The sequence below is a fragment of the Symphalangus syndactylus genome, chromosome Y, assembly GCF_028878055.3.
Source record: "Symphalangus syndactylus isolate Jambi chromosome Y, NHGRI_mSymSyn1-v2.1_pri, whole genome shotgun sequence".
NCBI lineage: Eukaryota > Metazoa > Chordata > Mammalia > Primates > Hylobatidae > Symphalangus > Symphalangus syndactylus.
The window spans coordinates 13,208,380-13,231,428 of NC_072448.2; positions in this window are offsets into that span (position 1 = coordinate 13,208,380).

Below are 23,049 nucleotides of genomic sequence, written 5' to 3' on the forward strand. Positions count from 1 at the left end.
AAAGGTTCAACCCTGTCACAAGAATGAACACAATAGAAAGAAGTTTCACGGATTGCTTCTGTGTAGTTTCTATGGGAAGATATTTCGTTCTTCACTGTAGGCCTCAACGATCTCCAAATGTCCACTTGTGGATTCTACAAAAGGAGTGTTTCAAAACTGCTCAATGTAACGTAAGGTTCACCTCTGTGAGTTGAATGCACACATCAAAAAGGAGTTTCACAGGATGCTTCCGTGTAGTTTTTATGGGAAGCCATTTCTTTTTTCACCACGGGCCCCAATGCTCCAGAAATGTCCAACTGCAGATTCTTCGGAAAGCCTGCTTCAAACCTGCACAATCCAAAGAAAGTTTCCCCTCTCTCAGTTGAATGCAAGTTTCGTAGCGAAGTTTCACAGATTTTTTTCTGTGTGGCTTAGAGTTGAAGATATTCCACTTTCCACGATAGGCCTCGAGGCGCTCCAAAAATCCAATTGCAGTTGATACAAAAATAGTGTTTTGAAACTGCTGAATCAAAAGGAAAGTTCAACTCTGTGAGTTGAATGCAGAGAACAGAAAGGATTTCCACAGCAGTATTCTGTGTATTCTCTACTTGAAGATATTTTGTTTTTCACCGTAGGCCTCAAAGATCTCCAAATGTCCACCTGCATATTGTACAAGAAGGTTGTTTCAAAACCGCTCCGTCACCATAAAGGTTCTACACTGTGAGCTGAAGGCACAGATCAGAAAGTAGTTTCACAGAACGATTCTGTGTAGTTGTAGTGGGAAAATATTTTGAATTTCACTGTATGCCTCAATGTTCTCCGAATATCCACTTCCAGGTTCTACAAAAGGAGTGTTTCGAAACAGCTCAATCAAAGGAACTTTTCAACTCAGTGAGGTGAATGCAAGCATCAGAAAGAAGTTTCACAGAGTGCTTCTGTGTACTTTTTATTTGAAGATATACATTTTTCCAAGAGAGGCCTCAAAGCTGTCCAAATGTCCACTTGCAGATGCTTCAAAAAGAGTGTTTCAAAACTGCTCAGTCAAAAGAAAAGTTCAACTCTCTGAGGTGAATGCACAGAATGGAAAGAAATTTGAAAGGATGCTTCTCTGTAGTTTTTCTGTGAAGATATTCCTTTTTCCACAACAGGCTTAAAGCGCTCCAAATGTCCACTTGCAGTTTATGTAGAAAGAGTGTATCAAAATAACTCAATCAAAAGAAAGGTTCCACTCGGTGTGATGAATGTAGAGAATAGAAACAATTTCCAGAGAAGTATTCTGTGTAGTTTTTACATGAACATGTTGCGTTTTTCATCATAGGCGTCAAAGATCCGCAAATGTCCACTGGCAGATACTATAAAAAGAGTGTTTCAAAACTGCTGAAACAAAAGAAACGTTCTTCTCTTTTAGAGGAACGCGCAGATCAGAAAGGAGTTTCAGAGAATGATTCTGCATAGTTTCCTGGGAAGATATTTCTTTTATGACTTTAGGCCTCTCTGTTCTCCAAATATCCACTTGCAGATCCTTCATCAAGGGTGTTTCAAAACAGCTCAATGAAATGAAATGTTAAAGTCAGTGAAACGATTGCATGGATAAGAAGGAAGTTACACAGTACGCTTCTGTTTAGTTTCTATTTGAGGATATCCCTTTTTAAAAGACAGGCCTCAAACCCCTCCAAATGTCCACCTGCAGATTCTGCGCAAAGTGAGTTTCGAAACTCCTCATTCTAAAGAGAGTTTCTACTCTGTGTGTTGAACGCAGGGAAGAGAAAGTAGCTTCACAAAATTCTTCTGTCTAGTTTCCAGGGGAAGATATTTCGAGTTTCACCATCGGCCTCAAAGTACTCAAAATGTCCACTGGCAGATACTACAGAAAGAGTGTCTCAAAACTGCTCAATCAAAAGTAAGGTTCAACCTTGCTAGACGAATACACAGATCAGGAAGGAGTTTCACAGACTGCTTCCGTGTCGTTTTTAAGGCGAGGTATTTCCTTTTTCACTGTAGGCCTCAATGCTCAAGAAATGTTCAATTGCAGATTCAACGAAGATTTTCACAACTGCTCAGTCAAAGGAAAGGTTCTACTCTGTGAGGTGGATTATCTGAAAAGAAAGAAGTTTCACAGAATGCTTCTGCTCAGGTTTTATGGGAAGATATATCGTTATTGCCAGATACCTCAAGGTTCTCCAAATGTCCAATTGCAGATACTACAAAAGACGGTTTCAAAACTGCTCAATCAAAAGTAAGGTTCAAATCTCTTAGTTGAATGCAGAGATCAGAAAGATATTTCACAGAATGCTTCCTTGCATTTTTTACGGGATGATATTTCTTTTTCCACCATTGGCCTCAATGCTCTTGAAATGTCCAATTGCAGATTCTCGGAAAAGCCTGTTTGAAAGCTGCACAATCGAAAGAAATCTTCCCCCCTCTGAGATGAATGCACGGATCATAATGACGTTTCACACAGATTACTTCTGTGTTGATCACATTTGAAGATATTCTATTTTCCCCGATAGGCCTCAAAGCACTCCAAATGTCCACTTGCGGTTTACACCAAAAGAGTGTTTCAAAACTGCTCAAACGAAAGAAAACTTCAACACGCTGTGAGATGAATGCACAGGAACCCTGATGAATGCAGAGGCTAGAAAGAGTTTCCGCCGCAGTATTCTGTGTAGTTTTCAGTTGAAGGTATTTCGTTTTTCACAATAGGCCACACAGACCTCCGAACATCCACTTGCAGATTCAACAAAAAGTTGTTGCAAAACAGCTCAATGAAAAGGAGGTTTGAATTCAATGAGATGAACGCACAGATGTGAAAGAAGTTTCACGGAATGATTCTGTGTAGTGTTTTTTGTATACATCCCTTATTTCACGTTTGGCCTGAAAGCACTCCATGTGTCCCCCTGCAGATTCTCCAAAAAGAGTGTGTCAAAACTGCTGAATCAGAAGAAAGGTTCAACCCTGTCACAAGAATGAACACAATAGAAAGAAGTTTCACGGATTGCTTCTGTGTAGTTTCTATGGGAAGATATTTCGTTCTTCACTGTAGGCCTCAACGATCTCCAAATGTCCACTTGTGGATTCTACAAAAGGAGTGTTTCAAAACTGCTCAATGTAACGTAAGGTTCACCTCTGTGAGTTGAATGCACACATCAAAAAGGAGTTTCACAGGATGCTTCCGTGTAGTTTTTATGGGAAGCCATTTCTTTTTTCACCACGGGCCCCAATGCTCCAGAAATGTCCAACTGCAGATTCTTCGGAAAGCCTGCTTCAAACCTGCACAATCAAAAGAAAGTTTCCCCTCTCTCAGTTGAATGCAAGTTTCGTAGCGAAGTTTCACAGATTTTTTTCTGTGTGGCTTAGAGTTGAAGATATTCCACTTTCCACGATAGGCCTCGAGGCGCTCCAAAAATCCAATTGCAGTTGATACAAAAATAGTGTTTTGAAACTGCTGAATCAAAAGGAAAGTTCAACTCTGTGAGTTGAATGCAGAGAACAGAAAGGATTTCCACAGCAGTATTCTGTGTATTCTCTACTTGAAGATATTTTGTTTTTCACCGTAGGCCTCAAAGATCTCCAAATGTCCACCTGCATATTGTACAAAAAGGTTGTTTCAAAACCGCTCCGTCACCATAAAGGTTCTACACTGTGAGCTGAAGGCACAGATCAGAAAGTAGTTTCACAGAACGATTCTGTGTAGTTGTAGTGGGAAAATATTTTGAATTTCACTGTATGCCTCAATGTTCTCCGAATATCCACTTCCAGGTTCTACAAAAGGAGTGTTTCGAAACAGCTCAATCAAAGGAACTTTTCAACTCAGTGAGGTGAATGCAAGCATCAGAAAGAAGTTTCACAGAGTGCTTCTGTGTACTTTTTATTTGAAGATATACATTTTTCCAAGAGAGGCCTCAAAGCTGTCCAAATGTCCACTTGCAGATGCTTCAAAAAGAGTGTTTCAAAACTGCTCAGTCAAAAGAAAAGTTCAACTCTCTGAGGTGAATGCACAGAATGGAAAGAAATTTGAAAGGATGCTTCTCTGTAGTTTTTCTGTGAAGATATTCCTTTTTCCACAACAGGCTTAAAGCGCTCCAAATGTCCACTTGCAGTTTATGTAGAAAGAGTGTATCAAAATAACTCAATCAAAAGAAAGGTTCCACTCGGTGTGATGAATGTAGAGAATAGAAACAATTTCCAGAGAAGTATTCTGTGTAGTTTTTACATGAACATGTTGCGTTTTTCATCATAGGCGTCAAAGATCCGCAAATGTCCACTGGCAGATACTATAAAAAGAGTGTTTCAAAACTGCTGAAACAAAAGAAACGTTCTTCTCTTTTAGAGGAACGCGCAGATCAGAAAGGAGTTTCAGAGAATGATTCTGCATAGTTTCCTGGGAAGATATTTCTTTTATGACTTTAGGCCTCTCTGTTCTCCAAATATCCACTTGCAGATTCTTCATCAAGGGTGTTTCAAAACAGCTCAATGAAATGAAATGTTAAAGTCAGTGAAACGATTGCATGGATAAGAAGGAAGTTACACAGTACGCTTCTGTTTAGTTTCTATTTGAGGATATCCCTTTTTAAAAGACAGGCCTCAAACCCCTCCAAATGTCCACCTGCAGATTCTGCGCAAAGTGAGTTTCGAAACTCCTCCTTCTAAAGAGAGTTTCTACTCTGTGTGTTGAACGCAGGGAAGAGAAAGTAGCTTCACAAAATTCTTCTGTCTAGTTTCCAGGGGAAGATATTTCGAGTTTCACCATCGGCCTCAAAGTACTCAAAATGTCCACTGGCAGATACTACAGAAAGAGTGTCTCAAAACTGCTCAATCAAAAGTAAGGTTCAACCTTGCTAGACGAATACACAGATCAGGAAGGAGTTTCACAGACTGCTTCCGTGTCGTTTTTAAGGCGAGATATTTCCTTTTTCACTGTAGGCCTCAATGCTCAAGAAATGTTCAATTGCAGATTCAACGAAGATTTTCACAACTGCTCAGTCAAAGGAAAGGTTCTACTCTGTGAGGTGGATTATCTGAAAAGAAAGAAGTTTCACAGAATGCTTCTGCTCAGGTTTTATGGGAAGATATATCGTTATTGCCAGATACCTCAAGGTTCTCCAAATGTCCAATTGCAGATACTACAAAAGACGGTTTCAAAACTGCTCAATCAAAAGTAAGGTTCAAATCTCTTAGTTGAATGCAGAGATCAGAAAGATATTTCACAGAATGCTTCCTTGCATTTTTTACGGGATGATATTTCTTTTTCCACCATTGGCCTCAATGCTCTTGAAATGTCCAATTGCAGAATCTCGGAAAAGCCTGTTTGAAAGCTGCACAATCGAAAGAAATCTTCCCCCCTCTGAGATGAATGCACGGATCATAATGACGTTTCACACAGATTACTTCTGTGTTGATCACATTTGAAGATATTCTATTTTCCCCGATAGGCCTCAAAGCACTCCAAATGTCCACTTGCGGTTTACACCAAAAGAGTGTTTCAAAACTGCTCAAACGAAAGAAAACTTCAACACGCTGTGAGATGAATGCACAGGAACCCTGATGAATGCAGAGGCTGGAAAGAGTTTCCGCCGCAGTATTCTGTGTAGTTTTCAGTTGAAGGTATTTCGTTTTTCACAATAGGCCACACAGACCTCCGAACATCCACTTGCAGATTCAACAAAAAGTTGTTGCAAAACAGCTCAATGAAAAGGAGGTTTGAATTCAATGAGATGAACGCACAGATGTGAAAGAAGTTTCACGGAATGATTCTGTGTAGTGTTTTTTGTATACATCCCTTATTTCACGTTTGGCCTGAAAGCACTCCATGTGTCCCCCTGCAGATTCTCCAAAAAGAGTGTGTCAAAACTGCTGAATCAGAAGAAAGGTTCAACCCTGTCACAAGAATGAACACAATAGAAAGAAGTTTCACGGATTGCTTCTGTGTAGTTTTTATGGGAAGATATTTCGTTCTTCACTGTAGGCCTCAACGATCTCCAAATGTCCACTTGTGGATTCTACAAAAGGAGTGTTTCAAAACTGCTCAATGTAACGTAAGGTTCACCTCTGTGAGTTGAATGCACACATCAAAAAGGAGTTTCACAGGATGCTTCCGTGTAGTTTTTATGGGAAGCCATTTCTTTTTTCACCACGGGCCCCAATGCTCCAGAAATGTCCAACTGCAGATTCTTCGGAAAGCCTGCTTCAAACCTGCACAATCAAAAGAAAGTTTCCCCTCTCTCAGTTGAATGCAAGTTTCGTAGCGAAGTTTCACAGATTTTTTTCTGTGTGGCTTAGAGTTGAAGATATTCCACTTTCCACGATAGGCCTCGAGGCGCTCCAAAAATCCAATTGCAGTTGATACAAAAATAGTGTTTTGAAACTGCTGAATCAAAAGGAAAGTTCAACTCTGTGAGTTGAATGCAGAGAACAGAAAGGATTTCCACAGCAGTATTCTGTGTATTCTCTACTTGAAGATATTTTGTTTTTCACCGTAGGCCTCAAAGATCTCCAAATGTCCACCTGCATATTGTACAAAAAGGTTGTTTCAAAACCGCTCCGTCACCATAAAGGTTCTACACTGTGAGCTGAAGGCACAGATCAGAAAGTAGTTTCACAGAACGATTCTGTGTAGTTGTAGTGGGAAAATATTTTGAATTTCACTGTATGCCTCAATGTTCTCCGAATATCCACTTCCAGGTTCTACAAAAGGAGTGTTTCGAAACAGCTCAATCAAAGGAACTTTTCAACTCAGTGAGGTGAATGCAAGCATCAGAAAGAAGTTTCACAGAGTGCTTCTGTGTACTTTTTATTTGAAGATATACATTTTTCCAAGAGAGGCCTCAAAGCTGTCCAAATGTCCACTTGCAGATGCTTCAAAAAGAGTGTTTCAAAACTGCTCAGTCAAAAGAAAAGTTCAACTCTCTGAGGTGAATGCACAGAATGGAAAGAAATTTGAAAGGATGCTTCTCTGTAGTTTGTCTGTGAAGATATTCCTTTTTCCACAACAGGCTTAAAGCGCTCCAAATGTCCACTTGCAGTTTATGTAGAAAGAGTGTATCAAAATAACTCAATCAAAAGAAAGGTTCCACTCGGTGTGATGAATGTAGAGAATAGAAACAATTTCCAGAGAAGTATTCTGTGTAGTTTTTACATGAACATGTTGCGTTTTTCATCATAGGCGTCAAAGATCCGCAAATGTCCACTGGCAGATACTATAAAAAGAGTGTTTCAAAACTGCTGAAACAAAAGAAACGTTCTTCTCTTTTAGAGGAACGCGCAGATCAGAAAGGAGTTTCAGAGAATGATTCTGCATAGTTTCCTGGGAAGATATTTCTTTTATGACTTTAGGCCTCTCTGTTCTCCAAATATCCACTTGCAGATCCTTCATCAAGGGTGTTTCAAAACAGCTCAATGAAATGAAATGTTAAAGTCAGTGAAACGATTGCATGGATAAGAAGGAAGTTACACAGTACGCTTCTGTTTAGTTTCTATTTGAGGATATCCCTTTTTAAAAGACAGGCCTCAAACCCCTCCAAATGTCCACCTGCAGATTCTGCGCAAAGTGAGTTTCGAAACTCCTCATTCTAAAGAGAGTTTCTACTCTGTGTGTTGAACGCAGGGAAGAGAAAGTAGCTTCACAAAATTCTTCTGTCTAGTTTCCAGGGGAAGATATTTCGAGTTTCACCATCGGCCTCAAAGTACTCAAAATGTCCACTGGCAGATACTACAGAAAGAGTGTCTCAAAACTGCTCAATCAAAAGTAAGGTTCAACCTTGCTAGACGAATACACAGATCAGGAAGGAGTTTCACAGACTGCTTCCGTGTCGTTTTTAAGGCGAGATATTTCCTTTTTCACTGTAGGCCTCAATGCTCAAGAAATGTTCAATTGCAGATTCAACGAAGATTTTCACAACTGCTCAGTCAAAGGAAAGGTTCTACTCTGTGAGGTGGATTATCTGAAAAGAAAGAAGTTTCACAGAATGCTTCTGCTCAGGTTTTATGGGAAGATATATCGTTATTGCCAGATACCTCAAGGTTCTCCAAATGTCCAATTGCAGATACTACAAAAGACGGTTTCAAAACTGCTCAATCAAAAGTAAGGTTCAAATCTCTTAGTTGAATGCAGAGATCAGAAAGATATTTCACAGAATGCTTCCTTGCATTTTTTACGGGATGATATTTCTTTTTCCACCATTGGCCTCAATGCTCTTGAAATGTCCAATTGCAGATTCTCGGAAAAGCCTGTTTGAAAGCTGCACAATCGAAAGAAATCTTCCCCCCTCTGAGATGAATGCACGGATCATAATGACGTTTCACAGATTACTTCTGTGTTGATCACATTTGAAGATATTCTATTTTCCCCGATAGGCCTCAAAGCACTCCAAATGTCCACTTGCGGTTTACACCAAAAGAGTGTTTCAAAACTGCTCAATCGAAAGAAAACTTCAACACGCTGTGAGATGAATGCACAGGAACCCTGATGAATGCAGAGACTAGAAAGAGTTTCCGCCGCAGTATTCTGTGTAGTTTTCAGTTGAAGGTATTTCGTTTTTCACAATAGGCCACACAGACCTCCGAACATCCACTTGCAGATTCAACAAAAAGTTGTTGCAAAACAGCTCAATGAAAAGGAGGTTTGAATTCAATGAGATGAACGCACAGATGTGAAAGAAGTTTCACGGAATGATTCTGTGTAGTGTTTTTTGTATACATCCCTTATTTCACGTTTGGCCTGAAAGCACTCCATGTGTCCCCCTGCAGATTCTCCAAAAAGAGTGTGTCAAAACTGCTGAATCAGAAGAAAGGTTCAACCCTGTCACAAGAATGAACACAATAGAAAGAAGTTTCACGGATTGCTTCTGTGTAGTTTCTATGGGAAGATATTTCGTTCTTCACTGTAGGCCTCAACGATCTCCAAATGTCCACTTGTGGATTCTACAAAAGGAGTGTTTCAAAACTGCTCAATGTAACGTAAGGTTCACCTCTGTGAGTTGAATGCACACATCAAAAAGGAGTTTCACAGGATGCTTCCGTGTAGTTTTTATGGGAAGCCATTTCTTTTTTCACCACGGGCCCCAATGCTCCAGAAATGTCCAACTGCAGATTCTTCGGAAAGCCTCCTTCAAACCTGCACAATCAAAAGAAAGTTTCCCCTCTCTCAGTTGAATGCAAGTTTCGTAGCGAAGTTTCACAGATTTTTTTCTGTGTGGCTTATAGTTGAAGATATTCCACTTTCCACGATAGGCCTCGAGGCGCTCCAAAAATCCAATTGCAGTTGATACAAAAATAGTGTTTTGAAACTGCTGAATCAAAGGGAAAGTTCAAATCTGTGAGTTGAATGCAGAGAACAGAAAGGATTTCCACAGCAGTATTGTGTGTATTCTCTACTTGAAGATATTTTGTTTTTCACCGTAGGCCTCAAAGATCTCCAAATGTCCACCTGCATATTGTACAAGAAGGTTGTTTCAAAACCGCTCCGTCACCATAAAGGTTCTACACTGTGAGCTGAAGGCACAGATCAGAAAGTAGTTTCACAGAACGATTCTGTGTAGTTGTAGTGGGAAAATATTTTGAATTTCACTGTATGCCTCAATGTTCTCCGAATATCCACTTCCAGGTTCTACAAAAGGAGTGTTTCGAAACAGCTCAATCAAAGGAACTTTTCAACTCAGTGAGGTGAATGCAAGCATCAGAAAGAAGTTTCACAGAGTGCTTCTGTGTACTTTTTATTTGAAGATATACATTTTTCCAAGAGAGGCCTCAAAGCTGTCCAAATGTCCACTTGCAGATGCTTCAAAAAGAGTGTTTCAAAACTGCTCAGTCAAAAGAAAAGTTCAACTCTCTGAGGTGAATGCACAGAATGGAAAGAAATTTGAAAGAATGCTTCTCTGTAGTTTTTCTGTGAAGATATTCCTTTTTCCACAACAGGCTTAAAGCGCTCCAAATGTCCACTTGCAGTTTATGTAGAAAGAGTGTATCAAAATAACTCAATCAAAAGAAAGGTTCCACTCGGTGTGATGAATGTAGAGAATAGAAACAATTTCCAGAGAAGTATTCTGTGTAGTTTTTACATGAACATGTTGCGTTTTTCATCATAGGCGTCAAAGATCCGCAAATGTCCACTGGCAGATACTATAAGAAGAGTGTTTCAAAACTGCTGAAACAAAAGAAACGTTCTTCTCTTTTAGAGGAACGCGCAGATCAGAAAGGAGTTTCAGAGAATGATTCTGCATAGTTTCCTGGGAAGATATTTCTTTTATGACTTTAGGCCTCTCTGTTCTCCAAATATCCACTTGCAGATTCTTCATCAAGGGTGTTTCAAAACAGCTCAATGAAATGAAATGTTAAAGTCAGTGAAACGATTGCATGGATAAGAAGGAAGTTACACAGTACGCTTCTGTTTAGTTTTTATTTGAGGATATCCCTTTTTAAAAGACAGGCCTCAAACCCCTCCAAATGTCCACCTGCAGATTCTGCGCAAAGTGAGTTTCGAAACTCCTCATTCTAAAGAGAGTTTCTACTCTGTGTGTTGAACGCAGAGAAGAGAAAGTAGCTTCACAAAATTCTTCTGTCTAGTTTCCAGGGGAAGATATTTCGAGTTTCACCATCGGCCTCAAAGTACTCAAAATGTCCACTGCCAGATACTACAGAAAGAGTGTCTCAAAACTGCTCAATCAAAAGTAAGGTTCAACCTTGCTAGACGAATACACAGATCAGGAAGAAGTTTCACAGACTGCTTCCGTGTCGTTTTTAAGGCGAGATATTTCCTTTTTCACTGTAGGCCTCAATGCTCAAGAAATGTTCAATTGCAGATTCAACGAAGATTTTCACAACTGCTCAGTCAAAGGAAAGGTTCTACTCTGTGAGGTGGATTATCTGAAAAGAAAGAAGTTTCACAGAATGCTTCTGCTCAGGTTTTATGGGAAGATATATCGTTATTGCCAGATACCTCAAGGTTCTCCAAATGTCCAATTGCAGATACTACAAAAGACGGTTTCAAAACTGCTCAATCAAAAGTAAGGTTCAAATCTCTTAGTTGAATGCAGAGATCAGAAAGATATTTCACAGAATGCTTCCTTGCATTTTTTACGGGATGATATTTCTTTTTCCACCATTGGCCTCAATGCTCTTGAAATGTCCAATTGCAGATTCTCGGAAAAGCCTGTTTGAAAGCTGCACAATCGAAAGAAATTTTCCCCCCTCTGAGATGAATGCACGGATCATAATGACGTTTCACAGATTACTTCTGTGTTGATCACATTTGAAGATATTCTATTTTCCCCGATAGGCCTCAAAGCACTCCAAATGTCCACTTGCGGTTTACACCAAAAGAGTGTTTCAAAACTGCTCAATCGAAAGAAAACTTCAACACGCTGTGAGATGAATGCACAGGAACCCTGATGAATGCAGAGACTAGAAAGAGTTTCCGCCGCAGTATTCTGTGTAGTTTTCAGTTGAAGGTATTTCGTTTTTCACAATAGGCCACACAGACCTCCGAACATCCACTTGCAGATTCAACAAAAAGTTGTTGCAAAACAGCTCAATGAAAAGGAGGTTTGAATTCAATGAGATGAACGCACAGATGTGAAAGAAGTTTCACGGAATGATTCTGTGTAGTGTTTTTTGTATACATCCCTTATTTCACGTTTGGCCTGAAAGCACTCCATGTGTCCCCCTGCAGATTCTCCAAAAAGAGTGTGTCAAAACTGCTGAATCAGAAGAAAGGTTCAACCCTGTCACAAGAATGAACACAATAGAAAGAAGTTTCACGGATTGCTTCTGTGTAGTTTCTATGGGAAGATATTTCGTTCTTCACTGTAGGCCTCAACGATCTCCAAATGTCCACTTGTGGATTCTACAAAAGGAGTGTTTCAAAACTGCTCAATGTAACGTAAGGTTCACCTCTGTGAGTTGAATGCACACATCAAAAAGGAGTTTCACAGGATGCTTCCGTGTAGTTTTTATGGGAAGCCATTTCTTTTTTCACCACGGGCCCCAATGCTCCAGAAATGTCCAACTGCAGATTCTTCGGAAAGCCTCCTTCAAACCTGCACAATCAAAAGAAAGTTTCCCCTCTCTCAGTTGAATGCAAGTTTCGTAGCGAAGTTTCACAGATTTTTTTCTGTGTGGCTTATAGTTGAAGATATTCCACTTTCCACGATAGGCCTCGAGGCGCTCCAAAAATCCAATTGCAGTTGATACAAAAATAGTGTTTTGAAACTGCTGAATCAAAGGGAAAGTTCAAATCTGTGAGTTGAATGCAGAGAACAGAAAGGATTTCCACAGCAGTATTGTGTGTATTCTCTACTTGAAGATATTTTGTTTTTCACCGTAGGCCTCAAAGATCTCCAAATGTCCACCTGCATATTGTACAAGAAGGTTGTTTCAAAACCGCTCCGTCACCATAAAGGTTCTACACTGTGAGCTGAAGGCACAGATCAGAAAGTAGTTTCACAGAACGATTCTGTGTAGTTGTAGTGGGAAAATATTTTGAATTTCACTGTATGCCTCAATGTTCTCCGAATATCCACTTCCAGGTTCTACAAAAGGAGTGTTTCGAAACAGCTCAATCAAAGGAACTTTTCAACTCAGTGAGGTGAATGCAAGCATCAGAAAGAAGTTTCACAGAGTGCTTCTGTGTACTTTTTATTTGAAGATATACATTTTTCCAAGAGAGGCCTCAAAGCTGTCCAAATGTCCACTTGCAGATGCTTCGAAAAGAGTGTTTCAAAACTGCTCAGTCAAAAGAAAAGTTCAACTCTCTGAGGTGAATGCACAGAATGGAAAGAAATTTGAAAGAATGCTTCTCTGTAGTTTTTCTGTGAAGATATTCCTTTTTCCACAACAGGCTTAAAGCGCTCCAAATGTCCACTTGCAGTTTATGTAGAAAGAGTGTATCAAAATAACTCAATCAAAAGAAAGGTTCCACTCGGTGTGATGAATGTAGAGAATAGAAACAATTTCCAGAGAAGTATTCTGTGTAGTTTTTACATGAACATGTTGCGTTTTTCATCATAGGCGTCAAAGATCCGCAAATGTCCACTGGCAGATACTATAAGAAGAGTGTTTCAAAACTGCTGAAACAAAAGAAACGTTCTTCTCTTTTAGAGGAACGCGCAGATCAGAAAGGAGTTTCAGAGAATGATTCTGCATAGTTTCCTGGGAAGATATTTCTTTTATGACTTTAGGCCTCTCTGTTCTCCAAATATCCACTTGCAGATTCTTCATCAAGGGTGTTTCAAAACAGCTCAATGAAATGAAATGTTAAAGTCAGTGAAACGATTGCATGGATAAGAAGGAAGTTACACAGTACGCTTCTGTTTAGTTTTTATTTGAGGATATCCCTTTTTAAAAGACAGGCCTCAAACCCCTCCAAATGTCCACCTGCAGATTCTGCGCAAAGTGAGTTTCGAAACTCCTCATTCTAAAGAGAGTTTCTACTCTGTGTGTTGAACGCAGAGAAGAGAAAGTAGCTTCACAAAATTCTTCTGTCTAGTTTCCAGGGGAAGATATTTCGAGTTTCACCATCGGCCTCAAAGTACTCAAAATGTCCACTGGCAAATACTACAGAAAGAGTGTCTCAAAACTGCTCAATCAAAAGTAAGGTTCAACCTTGCTAGACGAATACACAGATCAGGAAGAAGTTTCACAGACTGCTTCCGTGTCGTTTTTAAGGCGAGATATTTCCTTTTTCACTGTAGGCCTCAATGCTCAAGAAATGTTCAATTGCAGATTCAACGAAGATTTTCACAACTGCTCAGTCAAAGGAAAGGTTCTACTCTGTGAGGTGGATTATCTGAAAAGAAAGAAGTTTCACAGAATGCTTCTGCTCAGGTTTTATGGGAAGATATATCGTTATTGCCAGATACCTCAAGGTTCTCCAAATGTCCAATTGCAGATACTACAAAAGACGGTTTCAAAACTGCTCAATCAAAAGTAAGGTTCAAATCTCTTAGTTGAATGCAGAGATCAGAAAGATATTTCACAGAATGCTTCCTTGCATTTTTTACGGGATGATATTTCTTTTTCCACCATTGGCCTCAATGCTCTTGAAATGTCCAATTGCAGATTCTCGGAAAAGCCTGTTTGAAAGCTGCACAATCGAAAGAAATTTTCCCCCCTCTGAGATGAATGCACGGATCATAATGACGTTTCACAGATTACTTCTGTGTTGATCACATTTGAAGATATTCTATTTTCCCCGATAGGCCTCAAAGCACTCCAAATGTCCACTTGCGGTTTACACCAAAAGAGTGTTTCAAAACTGCTCAATCGAAAGAAAACTTCAACACGCTGTGAGATGAATGCACAGGAACCCTGATGAATGCAGAGACTAGAAAGAGTTTCCGCCGCAGTATTCTGTGTAGTTTTCAGTTGAAGGTATTTCGTTTTTCACAATAGGCCACACAGACCTCCGAACATCCACTTGCAGATTCAACAAAAAGTTGTTGCAAAACAGCTCAATGAAAAGGAGGTTTGAATTCAATGAGATGAACGCACAGATGTGAAAGAAGTTTCACGGAATGATTCTGTGTAGTGTTTTTTGTATACATCCCTTATTTCACGTTTGGCCTGAAAGCACTCCATGTGTCCCCCTGCAGATTCTCCAAAAAGAGTGTGTCAAAACTGCTGAATCAGAAGAAAGGTTCAACCCTGTCACAAGAATGAACACAATAGAAAGAAGTTTCACGGATTGCTTCTGTGTAGTTTCTATGGGAAGATATTTCGTTCTTCACTGTAGGCCTCAACGATCTCCAAATGTCCACTTGTGGATTCTACAAAAGGAGTGTTTCAAAACTCCTCAATGTAACGTAAGGTTCACCTCTGTGAGTTGAATGCACACATCAAAAAGGAGTTTCACAGGATGCTTCCGTGTAGTTTTTATGGGAAGCCATTTCTTTTTTCACCACGGGCCCCAATGCTCCAGAAATGTCCAACTGCAGATTCTTCGGAAAGCCTCCTTCAAACCTGCACAATCAAAAGAAAGTTTCCCCTCTCTCAGTTGAATGCAAGTTTCGTAGCGAAGTTTCACAGATTTTTTTCTGTGTGGCTTATAGTTGAAGATATTCCACTTTCCACGATAGGCCTCGAGGCGCTCCAAAAATCCAATTGCAGTTGATACAAAAATAGTGTTTTGAAACTGCTGAATCAAAGGGAAAGTTCAACTCTGTGAGTTGAATGCAGAGAACAGAAAGGATTTCCACAGCAGTATTCTGTGTATTCTCTACTTGAAGATATTTTGTTTTTCACCGTAGGCCTCAAAGATCTCCAAATGTCCACCTGCATATTGTACAAGAAGGTTGTTTCAAAACCGCTCCGTCACCATAAAGGTTCTACACTGTGAGCTGAAGGCACAGATCAGAAAGTAGTTTCACAGAACGATTCTGTGTAGTTGTAGTGGGAAAATATTTTGAATTTCACTGTATGCCTCAATGTTCTCCGAATATCCACTTCCAGGTTCTACAAAAGGAGTGTTTCGAAACAGCTCAATCAAAGGAACTTTTCAACTCAGTGAGGTGAATGCAAGCATCAGAAAGAAGTTTCACAGAGTGCTTCTGTGTACTTTTTATTTGAAGATATACATTTTTCCAAGAGAGGCCTCAAAGCTGTCCAAATGTCCACTTGCAGATGCTTCAAAAAGAGTGTTTCAAAACTGCTCAGTCAAAAGAAAAGTTCAACTCTCTGAGGTGAATGCACAGAATGGAAAGAAATTTGAAAGAATGCTTCTCTGTAGTTTTTCTGTGAAGATATTCCTTTTTCCACAACAGGCTTAAAGCGCTCCAAATGTCCACTTGCAGTTTATGTAGAAAGAGTGTATCAAAATAACTCAATCAAAAGAAAGGTTCCACTCGGTGTGATGAATGTAGAGAATAGAAACAATTTCCAGAGAAGTATTCTGTGTAGTTTTTACATGAACATGTTGCGTTTTTCATCATAGGCGTCAAAGATCCGCAAATGTCCACTGGCAGATACTATAAGAAGAGTGTTTCAAAACTGCTGAAACAAAAGAAACGTTCTTCTCTTTTAGAGGAACGCGCAGATCAGAAAGGAGTTTCAGAGAATGATTCTGCATAGTTTCCTGGGAAGATATTTCTTTTATGACTTTAGGCCTCTCTGTTCTCCAAATATCCACTTGCAGATTCTTCATCAAGGGTGTTTCAAAACAGCTCAATGAAATGAAATGTTAAAGTCAGTGAAACGATTGCATGGATAAGAAGGAAGTTACACAGTACGCTTCTGTTTAGTTTCTATTTGAGGATATCCCTTTTTAAAAGACAGGCCTCAAACCCCTCCAAATGTCCACCTGCAGATTCTGCGCAAAGTGAGTTTCGAAACTCCTCATTCTAAAGAGAGTTTCTACTCTGTGTGTTGAACGCAGAGAAGAGAAAGTAGCTTCACAAAATTCTTCTGTCTAGTTTCCAGGGGAAGATATTTCGAGTTTCACCATCGGCCTCAAAGTACTCAAAATGTCCACTGGCAAATACTACAGAAAGAGTGTCTCAAAACTGCTCAATCAAAAGTAAGGTTCAACCTTGCTAGACGAATACACAGATCAGGAAGAAGTTTCACAGACTGCTTCCATGTCGTTTTTAAGGCGAGATATTTCCTTTTTCACTGTAGGCCTCAATGCTCAAGAAATGTTCAATTGCAGATTCAACGAAGATTTTCACAACTGCTCAGTCAAAGGAAAGGTTCTACTCTGTGAGGTGGATTATCTGAAAAGAAAGAAGTTTCACAGAATGCTTCTGCTCAGGTTTTATGGGAAGATATATCGTTATTGCCAGATACCTCAAGGTTCTCCAAATGTCCAATTGCAGATACTACAAAAGACGGTTTCAAAACTGCTCAATCAAAAGTAAGGTTCAAATCTCTTAGTTGAATGCAGAGATCAGAAAGATATTTCACAGAATGCTTCTTTGCATTTTTTACGGGATGATATTTCTTTTTCCACCATTGGCCTCAATGCTCTTGAAATGTCCAATTGCAGATTCTCGGAAAAGCCTGTTTGAAAGCTGCACAATCGAAAGAAATTTTCCCCCCTCTGAGATGAATGCACGGATCATAATGACGTTTCACAGATTACTTCTGTGTTGATCACATTTGAAGATATTCTATTTTCCCCGATAGGCCTCAAAGCACTCCAAATGTCCACTGGCGGTTTACACCAAAAGAGTGTTTCAAAACTGCTCAATCGAAAGAAAACTTCAACATGCTGTGAGATGAATGCACAGGAACCCTGATGAATGCAGAGACTAGAAAGAGTTTCCACCGCAGTATTCTGTGTAGTTTTCAGTTGAAGGTATTTCGTTTTTCACAATAGGCCACACAGACCTCCGAACATCCACTTGCAGATTCAACAAAAAGTTGTTGCAAAACAGCTCAATGAAAAGGAGGTTTGAATTCAATGAGATGAACGCACAGATGTGAAAGAAGTTTCACGGAATGATTCTGTGTAGTGTTTTTTGTATACATCCCTTATTTCACGTTTGGCCTGAAAGCACTCCATGTGTCCCCCTGCAGATTCTCCAAAAAGAGTGTGTCAAAACTGCTGAATCAGAAGAAAGGTTCAACCCTGTCACAAGAATGAACACAATAGAAAGAAGTTTCACGGATTGCTTCTGTGTAGTTTCTATGGGAAGATATTTCGTTCTTCACTGTAGGCCTCAACGATCTCCAAATGTCCACTTGTGGATTCTACAAAAGGAGTGTTTCAAAACTGCTCAATGTAACGTAAGGTTCACCTCTGTGAGTTGAATGCACACATCAAAAAGGAGTTTCACAGGATGCTTCCGTGTAGTTTTTATGGGAAGCCATTTCTTTTTTCACCACGGGCCCCAATGCTCCAGAAATGTCCAACTGCAGATTCTTCGGAAAGCCTGCTTCAAACCTGCACAATCAAAAGAAAGTTTCCCCTCTCTCAGTTGAATGCAAGTTTCGTAGCGAAGTTTCACAGATTTTTTTCTGTGTGGCTTATAGTTGAAGATATTCCACTTTCCACGATAGGCCTCGAGGCGCTCCAAAAATCCAATTGCAGTTGATACAAAAATAGTGTTTTGAAACTGCTGAATCAAAAGGAAAGTTCAACTCTGTGAGTTGAATGCAGAGAACAGAAAGGATTTCCACAGCAGTATTCTGTGTATTCTCTACTTGAAGATATTTTGTTTTTCACCGTAGGCCTCAAAGATCTCCAAATGTCCACCTGCGTATTGTACAAGAAGGTTGTTTCAAAACCGCTCCGTCACCATAAAGGTTCTACACTGTGAGCTGAAGGCACAGATCAGAAAGTAGTTTCACAGAACGATTCTGTGTAGTTGTAGTGGGAAAATATTTTGAATTTCACTGTATGCCTCAATGTTCTCCGAATATCCACTTCCAGGTTCTACAAAAGGAGTGTTTCGAAACAGCTCAATCAAAGGAAGTTTTCAACTCAGTGAGGTGAATGCAAGCATCAGAAAGAAGTTTCACAGAGTGCTTCTGTGTACTTTTTATTTGAAGATATACATTTTTCCAAGAGAGGCCTCAAAGCTGTCCAAATGTCCACTTGCAGATGCTTCAAAAAGAGTGTTTCAAAACTGCTCAGTCAAAAGAAAAGTTCAACTCTCTGAGGTGAATGCACAGAATGGAAAGAAATTTGAAAGGATGCTTCTCTGTAGTTTTTCTGTGAAGATATTCCTTTTTCCACAACAGGCTTAAAGCGCTCCAAATGTCCACTTGCAGTTTATGTAGAAAGCGTGTATCAAAATAACTCAATCAAAAGAAAGGTTCCACTCGGTGTGATGAATGTAGAGAATAGAAACAATTTCCAGAGAAGTATTCTGTGTAGTTTTTACATGAACATGTTGCGTTTTTCATCATAGGCGTCAAAGATCCGCAAATGTCCACTGGCAGATACTATAAAAAGAGTGTTTCAAAACTGCTGAAACAAAAGAAACGTTCTTCTCTTTTAGAGGAACGCGCAGATCAGAAAGGAGTTTCAGAGAATGATTCTGCATAGTTTCCTGGGAAGATATTTCTTTTATGACTTTAGGCCTCTCTGTTCTCCAAATATCCACTTGCAGATCCTTCATCAAGGGTGTTTCAAAACAGCTCAATGAAATGAAATGTTAAAGTCAGTGAAACGATTGCATGGATAAGAAGGAAGTTACACAGAACACTTCTGTTTAGTTTCTATTTGAGGATATCCCTTTTTAAAAGACAGGCCTCAAACCCCTCCAAATGTCCACCTGCAGATTCTGCGCAAAGTGAGTTTCGAAACTCCTCATTCTAAAGAGAGTTTCTACTCTGTGTGTTGAACGCAGGGAAGAGAAAGTAGCTTCACAAAATTCTTCTGTCTAGTTTCCAGGGGAAGATATTTCGAGTTTCACCATCGGCCTCAAAGTACTCAAAATGTCCACTGGCAGATACTACAGAAAGAGTGTCTCAAAACTGCTCAATCAAAAGTAAGGTTCAACCTTGCTAGACGAATACACAGATCAGGAAGAAGTTTCACAGACTGCTTCCGTGTCGTTTTTAAGGCGAGATATTTCCTTTTTCACTGTAGGCCTCAATGCTCAAGAAATGTTCAATTGCAGATTCAACGAAGATTTTCACAACTGCTCAGTCAAAGGAAAGGTTCTACTCTGTGAGGTGGATTATCTGAAAAGAAAGAAGTTTCACAGAATGCTTCTGCTCAGGTTTTATGGGAAGATATATCGTTATTGCCAGATACTTCAAGGTTCTCCAAATGTCCAATTGCAGATACTACAAAAGACGGTTTCAAAACTGCTCAATCAAAAGTAAGGTTCAAATCTCTTAGTTGAATGCAGAGATCAGAAAGATATTTCACAGAATGCTTCCTTGCATTTTTTACGGGATGATATTTCTTTTTCCACCATTGGCCTCAATGCTCTTGAAATGTCCAATTGCAGATTCTCGGAAAAGCCTGTTTGAAAGCTGCACAATCGAAAGAAATTTTCCCCCCTCTGAGATGAATGCACGGATCATAATGACGTTTCACAGATTACTTCTGTGTTGATCACATTTGAAGATATTCTATTTTCCCCGATAGGCCTCAAAGCACTCCAAATGTCCACTTGCGGTTTACACCAAAAGAGTGTTTCAAAACTGCTCAATCGAAAGAAAACGTCAACACGCTGTGAGATGAATGCACAGGAACCCTGATGAATGCAGAGACTAGAAAGAGTTTCCGCCGCAGTATTCTGTGTAGTTTTCAGTTGAAGGTATTTCGTTTTTCACAATAGGCCACACAGACCTCCGAACATCCACTTGCAGATTCAACAAAAAGTTGTTGCAAAACAGCTCAATGAAAAGGAGGTTTGAATTCAATGAGATGAACGCACAGATGTGAAAGAAGTTTCACGGAATGATTCTGTGTAGTGTTTTTTGTATACATCCCTTATTTCACGTTTGGCCTGAAAGCACTCCATGTGTCCCCCTGCAGATTCTCCAAAAAGAGTGTGTCAAAACTGCTGAATCAGAAGAAAGGTTCAACCCTGTCACAAGAATGAACACAATAGAAAGAAGTTTCACGGATTGCTTCTGTGTAGTTTCTATGGGAAGATATTTCGTTCTTCACTGTAGGCCTCAACGATCTCCAAATGTCCACTTGTGGATTCTACAAAAGGAGTGTTTCAAAACTGCTCAATGTAACGTAAGGTTCACCTCTGTGAGTTGAATGCACACATCAAAAAGGAGTTTCACAGGATGCTTCCGTGTAGTTTTTATGGGAAGCCATTTCTTTTTTCACCACGGGCCCCAATGCTCCAGAAATGTCCAACTGCAGATTCTTCGGAAAGCCTGCTTCAAACCTGCACAATCAAAAGAAAGTTTCCCCTCTCTCAGTTGAATGCAAGTTTCGTAGCGAAGTTTCACAGATTTTTTTCTGTGTGGCTTATAGTTGAAGATATTCCACTTTCCACGATAGGCCTCGAGGCGCTCCAAAAATCCAATTGCAGTTGATACAAAAATAGTGTTTTGAAACTGCTGAATCAAAAGGAAAGTTCAACTCTGTGAGTTGAATGCAGAGAACAGAAAGGATTTCCACAGCAGTATTCTGTGTATTCTCTACTTGAAGATATTTTGTTTTTCACCGTAGGCCTCAAAGATCTCCAAATGTCCACCTGCGTATTGTACAAGAAGGTTGTTTCAAAACCGCTCCGTCACCATAAAGGTTCTACACTGTGAGCTGAAGGCACAGATCAGAAAGTAGTTTCACAGAACGATTCTGTGTAGTTGTAGTGGGAAAATATTTTGAATTTCACTGTATGCCTCAATGTTCTCCGAATATCCACTTCCAGGTTCTACAAAAGGAGTGTTTCGAAACAGCTCAATCAAAGGAAGTTTTCAACTCAGTGAGGTGAATGCAAGCATCAGAAAGAAGTTTCACAGAGTGCTTCTGTGTACTTTTTATTTGAAGATATACATTTTTCCAAGAGAGGCCTCAAAGCTGTCCAAATGTCCACTTGCAGATGCTTCAAAAAGAGTGTTTCAAAACTGCTCAGTCAAAAGAAAAGTTCAACTCTCTGAGGTGAATGCACAGAATGGAAAGAAATTTGAAAGGATGCTTCTCTGTAGTTTTTCTGTGAAGATATTCCTTTTTCCACAACAGGCTTAAAGCGCTCCAAATGTCCACTTGCAGTTTATGTAGAAAGCGTGTATCAAAATAACTCAATCAAAAGAAAGGTTCCACTCGGTGTGATGAATGTAGAGAATAGAAACAATTTCCAGAGAAGTATTCTGTGTAGTTTTTACATGAACATGTTGCGTTTTTCATCATAGGCGTCAAAGATCCGCAAATGTCCACTGGCAGATACTATAAAAAGAGTGTTTCAAAACTGCTGAAACAAAAGAAACGTTCTTCTCTTTTAGAGGAACGCGCAGATCAGAAAGGAGTTTCAGAGAATGATTCTGCATAGTTTCCTGGGAAGATATTTCTTTTATGACTTTAGGCCTCTCTGTTCTCCAAATATCCACTTGCAGATCCTTCATCAAGGGTGTTTCAAAACAGCTCAATGAAATGAAATGTTAAAGTCAGTGAAACGATTGCATGGATAAGAAGGAAGTTACACAGAACACTTCTGTTTAGTTTCTATTTGAGGATATCCCTTTTTAAAAGACAGGCCTCAAACCCCTCCAAATGTCCACCTGCAGATTCTGCGCAAAGTGAGTTTCGAAACTCCTCATTCTAAAGAGAGTTTCTACTCTGTGTGTTGAACGCAGGGAAGAGAAAGTAGCTTCACAAAATTCTTCTGTCTAGTTTCCAGGGGAAGATATTTCGAGTTTCACCATCGGCCTCAAAGTACTCAAAATGTCCACTGGCAGATACTACAGAAAGAGTGTCTCAAAACTGCTCAATCAAAAGTAAGGTTCAACCTTGCTAGACGAATACACAGATCAGGAAGAAGTTTCACAGACTGCTTCCGTGTCGTTTTTAAGGCGAGATATTTCCTTTTTCACTGTAGGCCTCAATGCTCAAGAAATGTTCAATTGCAGATTCAACGAAGATTTTCACAACTGCTCAGTCAAAGGAAAGGTTCTACTCTGTGAGGTGGATTATCTGAAAAGAAAGAAGTTTCACAGAATGCTTCTGCTCAGGTTTTATGGGAAGATATATCGTTATTGCCAGATACTTCAAGGTTCTCCAAATGTCCAATTGCAGATACTACAAAAGACGGTTTCAAAACTGCTCAATCAAAAGTAAGGTTCAAATCTCTTAGTTGAATGCAGAGATCAGAAAGATATTTCACAGAATGCTTCCTTGCATTTTTTACGGGATGATATTTCTTTTTCCACCATTGGCCTCAATGCTCTTGAAATGTCCAATTGCAGATTCTCGGAAAAGCCTGTTTGAAAGCTGCACAATCGAAAGAAATTTTCCCCCCTCTGAGATGAATGCACGGATCATAATGACGTTTCACAGATTACTTCTGTGTTGATCACATTTGAAGATATTCTATTTTCCCCGATAGGCCTCAAAGCACTCCAAATGTCCACTTGCGGTTTACACCAAAAGAGTGTTTCAAAACTGCTCAATCGAAAGAAAACGTCAACACGCTGTGAGATGAATGCACAGGAACCCTGATGAAT